Source organism: Puma concolor, chromosome B4 (genome assembly GCF_028749965.1).
Source record: "Puma concolor isolate L17-30 chromosome B4, mPumCon1.1.hap2, whole genome shotgun sequence".
In the NCBI taxonomy this organism is placed as follows: Eukaryota; Metazoa; Chordata; class Mammalia; order Carnivora; family Felidae; genus Puma; species Puma concolor.
In genome coordinates, this window is record NC_141673.1 from 40,833,736 (window position 1) to 40,847,764 (window position 14,029).

The 14,029-nt window shown below is 35.9% G+C and overlaps 1 pseudogene; it reads right to left on the bottom strand.

Moving 5' to 3' along the window:
• Positions 1–13,309, bottom strand: part of LOC112863290 (peroxiredoxin-2 pseudogene) — a 31,170-nt pseudogene extending 17,861 nt beyond the window's left edge.
• Positions 13,310–14,029: the final 720 nt, after the last annotated feature.

Here is a 14,029-nt window from a genome sequence, read left to right on the forward strand (position 1 = left end):
AGGAAGCAATCCCAGCTGCCATATAGTCAGACCTTATGGAGAACGGCGATGCTGTTCAATGTATAAAAACAACTTCAGCAGCACCTCAATTAACTCAAATATCTCATGCCCTGACATAATGGTGACTCAATAGTTCCATTTCTGTTTCTCTCTCCAATGTGTTTTTTTTTTTTTTCTATTCTAACTGCCTTTAATCTTCTCCATGATTTCTGCTTTTCATAGACATCAATTGCTTCATGGCTTTCGTTACAGATGAGTCTAACTTAGATCATTGGCTTTCTGACTTGTTCAGAGCCAAGCTATCATAGGTTGATGGATTATTGTTTTCATGCTTTTGACTTCATCCTACTCTAATGCTATATAACAAGCAATTTTCTTCCTAAGGCAGACTTTCTTTTGCTCATCCTGAAACCTCTTCTTTGATGTCTCCCTATGTTTGATCCTAATTATTTCAAAGAAAAGACAATGTCTTTGATGATATCCTTACTTGGTTAAGCGGCATATAGATATGCTCTAAGACACAGTACGTAGCCATTTCATTTACATTCTTTTTTACTTCTGTGTCAGTCCATCAGCTTTTCATTTTGTTTTCTTTTAATTATTATTGATGTTGCTGCCAGTTACCTAGTGCAGCATGCATTGGTATTAACATCCTGCACAGTGATAAAGAGGTAAATATATGTTTTAATCATTATCGTATCAGAAAATAGTGCAAGTTAAGCCATCTGTAGTTTTTTTTTTTCCAGTAGACGTCATGTCGCCCCACCCCATCACTTTCCATAATGATACATTCCACCTTCCTGTTCACAAAGATGAATTTTGGTCATAGTGTCCTTTGCTCCTGACCACAGTAAGTAGCCCAGAAATAGGTTCATGACCCAAACCAAATCAATCAGCCCTTTGCCAGATTTTATGGACCCAAGGCTAGAAGTTCGTCTTTAGAAAAATTCTCTAATAATATGCTTCCAAAACTATCCCATAATCCCTAATTTTTACAACAAGGAAAACACTTGTCTATTATAGAAAGAAACCATCAAAGAGACATAGTCAAAGAGAGACCCGGGTTGGTAGAGAGAGAGAAAGGAAAAGTTTTGATTGTGGCCAAGCCCCGGTTTTTATTCCTTAAACCTCCAGAAGTGCTCAAGTCCTTAATTTGTTCCTTCATATTGTGAACCATTCCAGTCCCCTTCCAGTAAATCTTCTTTATTGCTTAAACTAATTTGTGTTAGGTTTCCATCACTTGCAACTGAAAATGTGATTTGGCATCCTTCTTAGACTATCACACATCTGTGCTTCCTAATACAGAAAACCCTGAGTTTGTCTCTCAAACTCTATCTGGTACAAAGCATCTTTGTTTAATAGATTTCTCATCCAAGTCTACTTGAATATGCCTCTAATTCACCATGTGTAACACATATAAGTTCATCCTTTAACCTCTGATTACTTTTCCTATGTAACCTCCTATGTGTCTCTGTGATACTATTTTCCCCCAAAGTTGAAAAGCTTAAAAATCTCACCAAAGTCTCTTCCTTCTTATCTGTTTCACTTTAGTCTTGTCCATTTTCCTCATTATCCTTTTGATTTTTCACTTTTTAAAAAATGTGTATGATTTATTTTTGAGAAAGAGAGAGCCCAGTGGGGGGGGGGGCAGAAAGAGAGAGGAAGATAGAGAATCCAAAGCAGCCTCTGCGCTGTCAGTGCAGAGCCTGGTGTGGGGTTTTGGGGGGGTGGGTGCATGAATTCACAAACCATAAGATCATGACCTGAGCCGAACGCTTAACCCACTAAGCCACTCTGGTACCTCTCAATTCCTCACTTATTATTCATTTTCTCTAGAATAGCAGTCCGGATTTTTATGCAAACCTGTGTCTCTGGTTTTTATCCCTTATGTCTTTTACATGCCATTTGCACAGCAATTTATTTAGATGTCATTGAGCAACACTGCTTAACTTCAGATAAAACTTTTAAAGCTACAGGATAAATCTCAACTTTCTAAGTTGAAATTCAAGGCTATTTTGGTGGCCTATACCTACCATTTCTACCTAAGCTCCTAGTGTTCTTTCATAAATACTGCAATTATTCACATAATGTCCTCTAGTCACATATTTATGTTTCTACCTCTGCACCATCCATTTTACCTAGAATGCCTTCCTTATTTTCATCGTATTTTCCAAGCTTTATCAAGCTCTGTTTTTTCCTTGGAGAATGTGTTTGCCCAGAGGCTAGATAAACTAATCAAGAGGAACTGAAACTAAATGTGATGAGGGAGGAGAAAAACATCTAGATAAATATGTAAATCAATTTATTATGGAAAACAGTGGCTATGATATTCAAGGAAGGAAAACAGTGTGGGAGGTGCTAGTGAGTCATATGAGAAACCAATTGGACCAAAAATCATTAATTACACTTATAACCCAGATGCAAATATATATTATTGTGCAGGTCCCAAGTAATGTGAATGTTAAATTTTAAGAAAAAAAACAATTAAAATGGATGTGTAGACTTTGTAGAGTTTTGTAAGAGGGGAATACAGTGTTAAAAGGACATACAGACCTACAAAGAATGGAATTGTTTCATGTTCACCTAAAAAACCCAGTGTCTTAAGAAGTAATGATTACTGAAGAACACCTATATGTGTGTGTATGTACATGCACACACATATACACATATACATACATCCATACATCTAGGAGACATATATATATATATATGTACATATATATGTATATATGTGTATATATATGTATATATGTGTATATATACATATCCATATATGTCCTCCTATATATATATTTATATATATATATATACATATATATATATATGTATATATGTGTATGCATATGTATATATATTGGCAATGATTGCCCCAGTGAGGTTTTGCTATGGGGTTAGAGGTTAGATCACAGGGTTAGTCCTGGAGTTAGGGGCAAAATTAAGATTAGGGCCACCAAATGGGGAATAAGAAACTCTCTCAGGAGTAAGATTTAGTAGTATGTTGAAAGAATCATTTGAGTAAAAAAAGAGGGTCTTACAGGTTCTATATTAGCTTTGCTGAAAATTAAAACTCCTGAAGAGAGGAGAACTTATCCAAGGGAGATTATTTAGAACCTAATTGTGACCAATAAAAATGAATGATTGGCAAAAAGAGTAAGATACAAAAATTTAAAAAGATGTTAAAATACCGTGAACATGTTAGCCTGAAGAGAGCTGACATGACCGCATTGATGACAAGCACAATATGCTTTAAGATAGAAAGCACAATTAGGAGATAAAAAAATGGTCTCTATGTAGTAATAAAAATAATACTTAACTGGTAAATATGACAATTTAAAATCAGCATATACCTAAGAAGAAATCTCAGAATACAGTTGAGATAATTATCTAGAAAAATTAGAAATTCTGCTATCATAGACAGAAATATCTAAATACCTCCTCCAGGAATTGGAATATTCAGCAGATAAACAGTCAATAAGAATATAAAAGATTTGGGGCGCCTGGGTGGCGCAGTCGGTTAAGCGTCCGACTTCAGCCAGGTCACGATCTTGCGGTCCCTGAGTTTGAGCCCCGCGTCGGGCTCTGGGCTGATGGCTCAGAGCCTGGAGCCTGTTTCCGATTCTGTGTCTCCCTCTCTCTCTGCCCCTCCCCCGTTCATGCTCTGTCTCTCTCTGTCCCAAAAATAAATAAACGTTGAAAAAAAATTTTTTTAAATAAAAAAAAAAAGAATATAAAAGATTTGAACATATCTATTAACAAATTTGGTCTGATGACACATATAGAGAACTATCCATGCCAAGAATTAAAGACTCCACAGTTTTTGTAAACTCACGTGATACATGTACAAAAAAACTTATAATGCACCAAACAATAAAATGATTTTCAAACAAATACCAAAAATAAGTATCATATAGATTAAGTTCTTAATGATGAAGAACTTCATTTAGGTATACATTATTTTTAAATAACTTAGGAAACACATTAAAAAACACACAAACATTTGAAAAGTATGAATAGCTTTTTAAGCAGCTCATAAATTTAAAAAATAATAGAAATTAGAATAAATTCAAAACATTCAAATGTGAAAATGCTGCATGTTTAAAGTTATTAAACAAGCCAGAGCTTTACAAGTATACCTCACTACACAATTTTTTGCATAAACGATAAATTGCAAATTTTTGCCCAAATTTACTACCTGAATTGAAACTTCCTATAAAAAAATCCATATTTGTATACCAGAAAAAGTATTGAATTTATACACTACACAAGGCCATAGAAGGCAATGTGGCTTCATTTTATACTGGATTGTCTCCCGAGGATAGTATTTTGATCTCTTATTAATTAAATGACTCTGCACAATTGCTACATATTCCCATATATTCCCTGGGTACTATGGTTTGCTTATACTGAGCAACTTAGCATAGTATCAACCTGGATCTGGTTGGAATTAGTTATCTATAACCTACTATTTCATTGATTATTTCTGTTATAGAACATACAATGTATGTATGCATTAGTAGAATGTATACATTACAAATGTCATTTCCATCTGATATTGTATCATTGGTTAACAGTGAAAATAATGGAATAAATGGTTTTAGATGCTTTCTATTATACAAAAAGCCTTATATCAACGTTTTAGTGGTATGTGGAGTAACTTGACTAAGGGCTCTGGGTGGCCTGAGAATGCATTTTGTGTACCATTTAAAAATTGAAATAGAATATGCAAGAATGTTCAGGTTAACATATATCCAGGTACGTATTAGACATTGATAACAAAGGATGCCCATATTAACAATCACTGTATGGGGACAATAAAACCTTAATGCAAGTCTAGATACAAACAACTGAGGAAAAAAACAATGCAAGAATTTTATTTATGAGCATAGATAATATAATCCTAAATAAAATATTGTCAAAGAAAATGAAGCAAGGTACATAAAAATATCATAAAATTTGATTTACCATACACATTCAAAGATTATTTAATATATGAAAATGTAACTAATTATGCTAATAGATGAAAGGAAAAAACATAATTGCAACAGAAATGAGAAAGAGATTTGGAAAAAATTAACTTTTTGAAAACTATGATGAAACGGAAACTTATTTAACCTGTTGGAGGGTACCTGCCAGAAAACTACAGAAAACATTATGCTTAGAAGTAAAACAGGAGAAAGATTTTCTTTAAAGTCACCAGAAGAGAAGAATCTCACCATTACCACCGTAACAGTTACCTGTTGCTGTGAACAAATGGCCCCGCAACTTTGTGCTTTATGAAAACAATGATTTACTCATCTTCAGGGTTCTGTGAATTGACTGGGCAGATCAGGTGGGATGATTTGTCTCCTCCACCTAAGTCCCAGCTGAGCTTGCTAATATGGCTTTAGTTTGGCAGGAGGAACTCAAAATGGTCTCACTCACATGCCCAGTTCCTACCCTGGGATAGCAGGGTCCTCTCTCGCTACTTGTATGCACTTTCTCCCTGGATAGGCTTTCACTCCCTAGTGTCCTTCTCTCCATGGGACCTCTTCAGTGGAATTCAGGCTCCTTTACATCGCATCTCAGAAATCTCAGGGGACAAAAGCAGAAACTGCAAGCTTTCAAGTGTAGGCTTTTGAACTCAGATGCCACTGTATCTACGATATTCTATAGCTTAAATTAAGCTGGGATGCCTAGGTGGCTCAGTCCGACTTTGGCTCAGGTCATTATCTCATAGCTTGTGAGTTCGGGCCACCTCCGGCTCAGTGCTGACAGCTCAGAGCCTGGAGCCTGCTCTGGATCTTGTGTCTCCCTCTCTCTCTGCCCCTCCCACACTCATGCATGCTCTCTCTTTCTCTCTCTCTCTCTCTCTCCCTCTCTCTCTCTCTGTCTCTGTCAAAAAGTATAAACATTAAAAAAAAATCTAAATTAAGCTAAATACTAGGCCAGATTCAGTGTGGGAGATTACACAAAGGTGTGAGTACAGAGAAGAATTTGTTCATTGGGGATCATTTTGTATCAATCTATCACAGCCATTTCATCTCAAAGTTATATTAGAGATTTTACCCATCATACTAAAATGAGAAGAAGGAGAAGCATGATAAATGTGCTAATGATGATGGTATTAAGGATTGGGAGGAAACTTATTTAAAGATTATATGATTGCATATAAAATTGCATTTAGATTACATTATTGCATAGAAAATCTAGAATGAAAAAAGAAAATCTAGGAGAATTAACAAAAAATAAAAAATGGAAGAACAAAACCATTCCTGCTAATAATCTGAATATAAAATTTGCATATAAAAATAATTTTTATATACCACAAAGAAACACAAAAAACTTTTCAATTACTTGAAAAGATATGTACATTAGTAAAAAGTCAACATAAAGTATATAAGAATACCCAGCAAAGATGTTTAAGACCTATTTGAGAAAACTGAAAATATTTTGTTGACTGACATTTAAGAATACCAAGTAAGTGGAGAGATATTGCAAATGGAGAAGGATTCTCAGTATCATAAAGCAAATAATTTTTCCAATATCAGTCTATAAATTTAATGAAATTATAATCGAAATTACAAGGCTTTCCACAAAACCTAATAAGCTAATTCTAAATTAATGTCAGAGAGTAAAAAGCCAAGAATAGTCAAGACAAATCTGAGAAGGAAAATAAACGAGAGTTGGGGGTCTTGCCCTACTACTTATCAAGACCTAATTAGAGACATTAAGCCAATGTGCCATTGTTGTAGGGATATCACTAAATGAAAACCAACAGAATAGTCTAGAAACATGTATTCATATTTTCACAAATTACAAATGGTAGAAGTGTCATTAGTAAGTAGTGAGCCAAGGATGTGTTATGATCTTGACACAATAATTCATCCGTAAGGAAAAAATAGTAATTATATTCCTACATACTGTATAGGAATATAGCTTTAAAATAGAATAAATATTTAATTGTATAAAGTAAAACACTGAAATGTTTCTATTTTTTTTTTTTAATTTTTAAAAATGTTTGTTTATTTTTGAGAAGGAGAGTATAAGGACGGAGACAAAGAGATTGGGGGACAGAGGATCCAAAGTGGGCGCTGTGCTGACAGCAGACAGCTCAATGCAGGGCTCAAACTCCCAAACCATGAGATCATGATCTAAGCCAAAGTCAGATGCTTAACTGACTGAGCCATCCAGGTGCCTCAGTTTTTTGTTTGTTTGTTTGCTTTTTGTCTTTTAAAGTGGGCTTCATGCCCAGCATGGAGCCCAACATGGAGCTTAACTCATGTCCCTAAGATGAAGACCTGAGCTGAGATCAAGAGTTGGACACTTAACCAACTGAGACACCCAGGCGCCCCTGCAATGTTTCTGATAAAAGATAAAACATTTTTCAAGCTTTTGAGTAAACAGGAAGCAAAAAGCAGAAGGAATAAAGTAAAAGACTAATAAATTGGATTACATTAACAATGATAAGTCTCTGCACATCCAAGACACTGTAAGAAATGGAAATGACAACAGTACAGGGGAAAGCATACGCAATGATTCATCTGATAATGCATTATTACCAAAAAATGTTTTTAAAACTTTCAAATTAATGAGAAAATGAAGATAAAATAGAGAATTGAGCATATAATATGGACAGACAATAAAGATAGGAAATCCACAATGTTCAATAAGTAAATTAAGGTTACTCAGTTTTTCTGAAAATGCAAAATAAAAATTTATTTTTTTTTTAATTTTTTTTTTCAACGTTTTTTATTTATTTTTGGGACAGAGAGAGACAGAGCATGAACGGGGGAGGGGCAGAGAGAGAGGGAGACACAGAATCGGAAACAGGCTCCAGGCTCCGAGCCATCAGCCCAGAGCCTGACACGGGGCTCGAACTCACGGACCGCGAGATCGTGACCTGGCTGAAGTCGGACGCTTAACCGACTGCGCCACCCAGGCGCCCCGCAAAATAAAAATTTAAACAGGGTTTAGTAAATTTTAAGCCACCTGAAGATTATACAAGTTTTTAAGAGAGTAGAGACATTTACGTAGTGCTCATAGAGGTATGGATTGGTGCAATTTATTTGGAGAGTAATTTAGCAATAATATAAATTTAAAAATGCCTGTGAAACCTTCACACACTTATCATTGGAATACAGAGACAAGAATGTTTTATCAGCATTGTTTATAATAGCAGAAAACTGAAGTCCAATCTATCAAAGGAGAAGCATATTTGGAGTACCCATACAATGGGATAGCACATAGTTGTAAAAATTAATAAAGTAGAGCCATCTTATAAACACAGATAAATCTCACAAATACAATGTTGAAAGAGAGAAAATAAAAGGAAGTTGCCTGAGGCCTGTATAATTTGATACAAATTATATAAAATTATAAAACATTCAACTCAAACCAAATAACTTATATATGTTTATGTGTTCATATTGTTTGGTAAAACTATTTTTAAAAGATGAATTAGATTAAAAAAGCATTCAACCCAGCGGTTAGTTCAATTTCAAAAATATCTGTAATGTTTTATTTCATCATCTTGACAGTAAGCCCACTGATGTTCATACTGTATGCTTTTGTGTGCATGCCCTTGAAATATTATAAATATTAAAAACTAGAATTACAGAGATTGGGAATGATGCAGGAAATCTGAAATGTGGCAAATGACGATTTTCTATTTTTAAAAAGAAAACAGGGATAGATTTTTCATTCATTTTTCAACAAATATTTGTTGTAATTCCATTCTGTGCCAGACGCTGTCCTAGGTGCTAGAGCAACATCAGTGAGAAGAGAAATGCCCTCACTGCTTACATGGTATCTATATTCTGAGTATTACCTGACCTACAGTCAGAATTTATGTGGTTCCGATTCAAAAATTTCCAAACTAATTGTTTAAGTGCTGTGACTTGTGACAAAATGGAACAAGTCATAGCAGGCTAACTTTATTTAAAGCTTACTTCATTTATTTCATTTAAGGGATCCCCCCCCCGCACACACACACACCTTTTATGGGGGAATATTGCACAACTCAGTTCTTTACTTTGATCTACTAACATGTTGTTGTGTTTGGGTTTTTTTGTTTTTTGTTTTTCTTCTTTGTGGCTTGGGCAAAGATATAGATGATATGTTTATTTTTATTTTTCCACTTGAAACTTAAATAAAAAAATGTTCGTATGCAAATACCAGTATACCAAGTTAACCAAAATTATGTCAAATTTTTTCTTCTCCAAAACCACATTGCTTGCCATAAGTTTACAAATACTCTTGCAGCATGAATATATATATATATATATATATATATATATATATATATATATGTGTGTGTGTGTGTGTGTGATCACAAATTTTATATTATATAGATATAATCACTCTCTAAAATTTGTGATTATCAATTGCAGTGGTTTAACTGCTTTGTCCCAACTAGTTGTAAATTATGTTGATAGTTATATGCCATTAACAAATAATAGGTCCTGTTTTCAAATGATTTTCTTTTTCTAAAAGAGTAGATACATGTATCTCAGCAAAGAATTTATTAATAACTGTTACTTTAGAATGCATTATATTTCATTGCCACTTTTCATTTTGCTTGGCTTTTGATTGCAGCAGCTTATTAAGAAATACTTTCCAAAGGAGAAAATTGGCCCTTTTGGTTACCAAGATTCAATAAAAAGAAAAGATCCATCAGAGCAGAACATTTTGGCAATGTATACAATGTTAGTGCATATAGGAAAACTTCAGACCCCCAAAAAGGATTTGAACTCAGATGATCTGAACTCTACAGTCTACACTCTGACCTATCCACAATGTATAGCTGATCTGTTGTGCAGCTCCATCCATCCCAAATTTAAGCAGACAAGAGAATCACTCACAATACTGGTTAAAACACAAATGCAGCCAGCACTGGAGATTCTAGAGGTCAGGTAATTTGCATTTTAAAAAGCTATTGGGTGGAGCTGATACTGCTGATCCTGTCTGTGGTTTAAGGGGTTAAAATTGGCTCCCTGAGCATCTTTAAAGCAGGCGAAACTTTATTAGTCCAGCAGAGTAATTTGAAATCTCACTTCAGGCCAGCATGATGGAATAAACCCCTTTCATTCCTATGATTACATGAAACCCTTTCCCAAATCAATGTGGTTTAGAGCTCAAAGACAACAAAAGCATGGTTTACATAATAATTTGAAAGCCTGTCAAAATGAAAAAAAAAAAGGAAGCGCTAGGAAGCACTTTCTTATGATTGTTCTACAGTGAAAGTGAGGGTGACACGGCAGTAAGCGTCCAAATTTCTAAAATCTGTTGGGCTTAAGGGCTAAACCCTGTCCACCATCAGCTTACAGGTACAAACTCAAGAAATAATATTTCAGCCAAGACTGACTTCAGCTTAGGAAACAAGATGGGCATTTTATATTAGAAGCTTCTCACACACACTTTGGTTTCTAAAAGAGGAAGCTAACTTGGGGAAAACATGCAAATCTCAGCTCCAGAGATAGAGTGGGGGAGGCTGCTTTGAACAAAGCCTGAACATTACATTAGTCAGGTTCTCCCAGGCCCAGCCTATCTGCAGAAAGACAGCTGCTTGAATTTAAGCACCAATTAAAGATTTTGCAGGCTTTAGTCACTTTCTGTTACAAGAACATTTGACTTGTGTACTTAGAAAGAAAATCAGCGGAATATTCTATTTAAGGGGGAAGAAAGCATATGCTGTGAGTCTTTTACCATAAGAAGTAAATATTGGGGATAATAATTTTCAAATACAATGGCAATATAGTTTGGCTATGAAACCTCTTCACCAAGTGTCTGCTGGGCATGTCCTAAAATGACTAATTTGTCAACTTTCCTGCAGTGAACTCTACTTCAGAACTTGCAGTTTCAGGTCTTAAAGATGTAATTTTCTGGTATGCTTTACCTTGGTTTTAAGGTCATATCTTGGTACACAGTGATTTCTCAGAAGTCAAAAAGTTTGTTCAGAAATATTGCTAATTGTGCGGCGCCTGGGTGGTTCAGTCCGCTGAGCATCCAACTTCGGCTCAGGTCAGGATCTCGTGGTTCGTAAGTTCGAAGCTCGCATCGGGCTGTGCTGACAGCTCAGAGCCTGCTTCTGATTCTGGGTCTCTCTCTCTCTGCCCCTCCCCTGCTCACACTCTGTCTCTCCCTCTCTCTCAAAAATAAATAAACATTTTAAAAAATTTTTAAAAAAGAAATATTGCTACTTCTGTATTGGGAAAGAACTTGTTTTGAACCTGTTTCCCATATTCACGGGAACAGTGAAGAACAGTATTTCTTGATAGTTCTGCTCATTAAAAACAAACAGAAATGAGGGGGATGTGGAGAAACAGGGTATGAGCATTAATTCATGCCAGTTCACACCGTATTTTCAGTGCGTGTTATTAAAAGTGTTTTTGTTAGCAATTAAACCTGAGGAATGGGCTCTTGCTTTGGGAAACAAAATGTAGGTATATCCAAAATTCCCATAAATTATATTACTATTGATTGATATAAATTCATACTTTACAAGAAGCCTATAAAAAGTGACTACTGATTAGAAAAGGAACACAATGGAGCCATACACCTAGAGACTCTCAGTCAAGAGTCTCTTTCCACTTGATTCCTTAGACAATTTAGAATGTACCCAGAAGATTCCTTTTTATAACCCAGTGACAAGCCAAGGAGATGCTGTAATTTTACTACGTTAAATCTGTTTTAATTTTTCCCCTGTTCCCGAGCACGTAAGCACTATCAGGAGAACAGAAAATGCCTGTTTAGAAATTATTTGTGCTGACTACCATGTCTTAATTGTTTTTAAACTGCTCTGTTAAAAGATTTATTTTGAAATAAATATAATGATACAAGTTTATATCTGGGCATCCAGTAAATATTTGTTTTGAGGAACCTACAATATTCAGGACAAATTCTTTGGGGAGTCCATACAAAGAGCTTTATATCCAAGAGGGGAAAGGTTTGAAGGTAGATTTTGAGGGACTCCTTTTATTTTATTTTAAATCATGGCAAAAAATAACTCACTCATATGTCCAGTAGGTTTCAAAAATCATTTAAATGCATATTTCTTGCATAAGTCCTAGAGAGGAAAATCCTAAGAATTATCCAAGGGCATCGTAGCTGGCAAGGAAGGAAGTTTTTTCTAAGGAACTGACTTTTGACCTATGTTTTTCTCAATTAATATAAATCAGCTAAGTGGGGGCAGCAGGTGGAAAGGGTAAGGAAAATCTTGATCAAGCCATAGGGAACACTGGGTGTGAAACTGTGAAGAAAGAGGCAGTAGGAAGACCTTGAAAAATGGAATAAGAGCCACTGTGACCAAGCTAGAGAAAGCAATGGCAAAGAAAAGTCTGACATGAGGCTGGGAGGGGCCAGATCAGGAGGGCTTTGTTGGTGGCATTAAGGAGCTCAGACCATACTCTAAGAGTGATAGGGGATCACTGAGGGTTTTAAGCAAGGAGATGTTATCACAGCATTTACCTAAGAAAACCTCTCTCCACGCTGTGTGGAGAATTGATTGTTAAAAGTGGAAGCAGAGAGACCATGAAGTAGACTTTTGCTTAGTCCAGGAAGATGACGGCACTGTGAACCAATTTAGTGGGAGTGGAGAGGGATAAAAATGCTTATTTATAATGGAAAAGAGATGGAAATGAAGAATAAGGAAGAAGGAAGTAGCAAAGATGAGTCCCACATTTCTGGCTTCAGAAATGGTAAGACAGAGAAGCAGTAACGTGGACCAAGAATGAGGAGACAGGAAAAGGAAAACAAATTCAATAGTGTGGAAGTTTTCTGCTGCTGTTCCAATCAATGGAGATTAGTCCTGGAATCAACATAAAGTGAGAAAGGTGAATCTCCCATAAATTAGTCAGTCTTGGTTCCCAATTGCCTCCCCAAAACCAGCACTTCTCCCAGAGAAGTGGGTGTGGTCCTTGTGTTAAGGCTCATGCTCCACTTCCCCAAATACAACTGCTTCATCAGGTACACATATGGAGGAACTAAGGCATCTTACATCACTCGATACTAAGACATCATTTATCGCCAAAGTGACACCTTCCAAAGGGACATTGTGCTTCGATTGTGTTGATCCCATTTGTGCTACAGATTTCCATTCCGTTCCCTGTTGTTCTCTGCAACTCCCAATAATAGCATCACACACCCCCACTCAGTGCCTGTGACTTGCCACATCTTTCCCAGTGGAAGCGATATAGTTCCCACTGTCATCATCTTCATCCTTGGCCATGTGACTTACTGTGGCCAGTGGCACACAAGCAGGGGTGAAATTTTTTATAACTGAATTTAAAGAGTCATCAAATGGTTTCCCCTTGGCTCTTTCATCTTCTACCATGAAAATAACATGTACCAGAAGTGAGCTGTTCCTGAAATCTGAATCCCAGAATGAAGGAGACCCATAGAATCAACCTGCAAGTAAATCTAACCAGTATCTAACATGAAAAAGAAATAAATCTTTGTGTTTAAATGGTTGAAATTTGGGGGCCACTTATTACTGCATGACAACATAATCTAAATTGACTGACATAAAAATCCAAAACTACTTTTGCCTAAATTTGGATATATGAGAATTTCACTTTAAATTTAACTTTAGAACCTATCCCACACTAAGATGTAGCTCCAGGTACTTTTAGGGAGTTTCTATTACCTTTCTTAACTACAGATGGGCTCAGATCTCATACCTGAGGCCATTAATAGAAGACCTACAAGCAGGACAGTTTCAACTTCAAAATGATAAACATTGTTTTTGGTCCCTCCAACAAAAGCTAAAGATCTTCAGAGGGGCTGGCCCTGGACCCCCATCTGGCTCTAGTAACTTGTAATGACTTCCCTCATTCTGGTCCTCTGCCTGTAAGATTAACAGCATTAGAAGTTTTGTCATAAAAGCTTTTCTGAAGAAAACGGAATGGCAGTAATGACAAACACACACCCAAGTATTTCTTATCCATTTGTTCTCCCCGATCTTGGTTCAAGATGAACATCTCATTTGTGCTTTTACAGACAAATGTCTGGCTGCCTGCCACATTTCTTAGACTGGAAATCTGATTTTGAATTT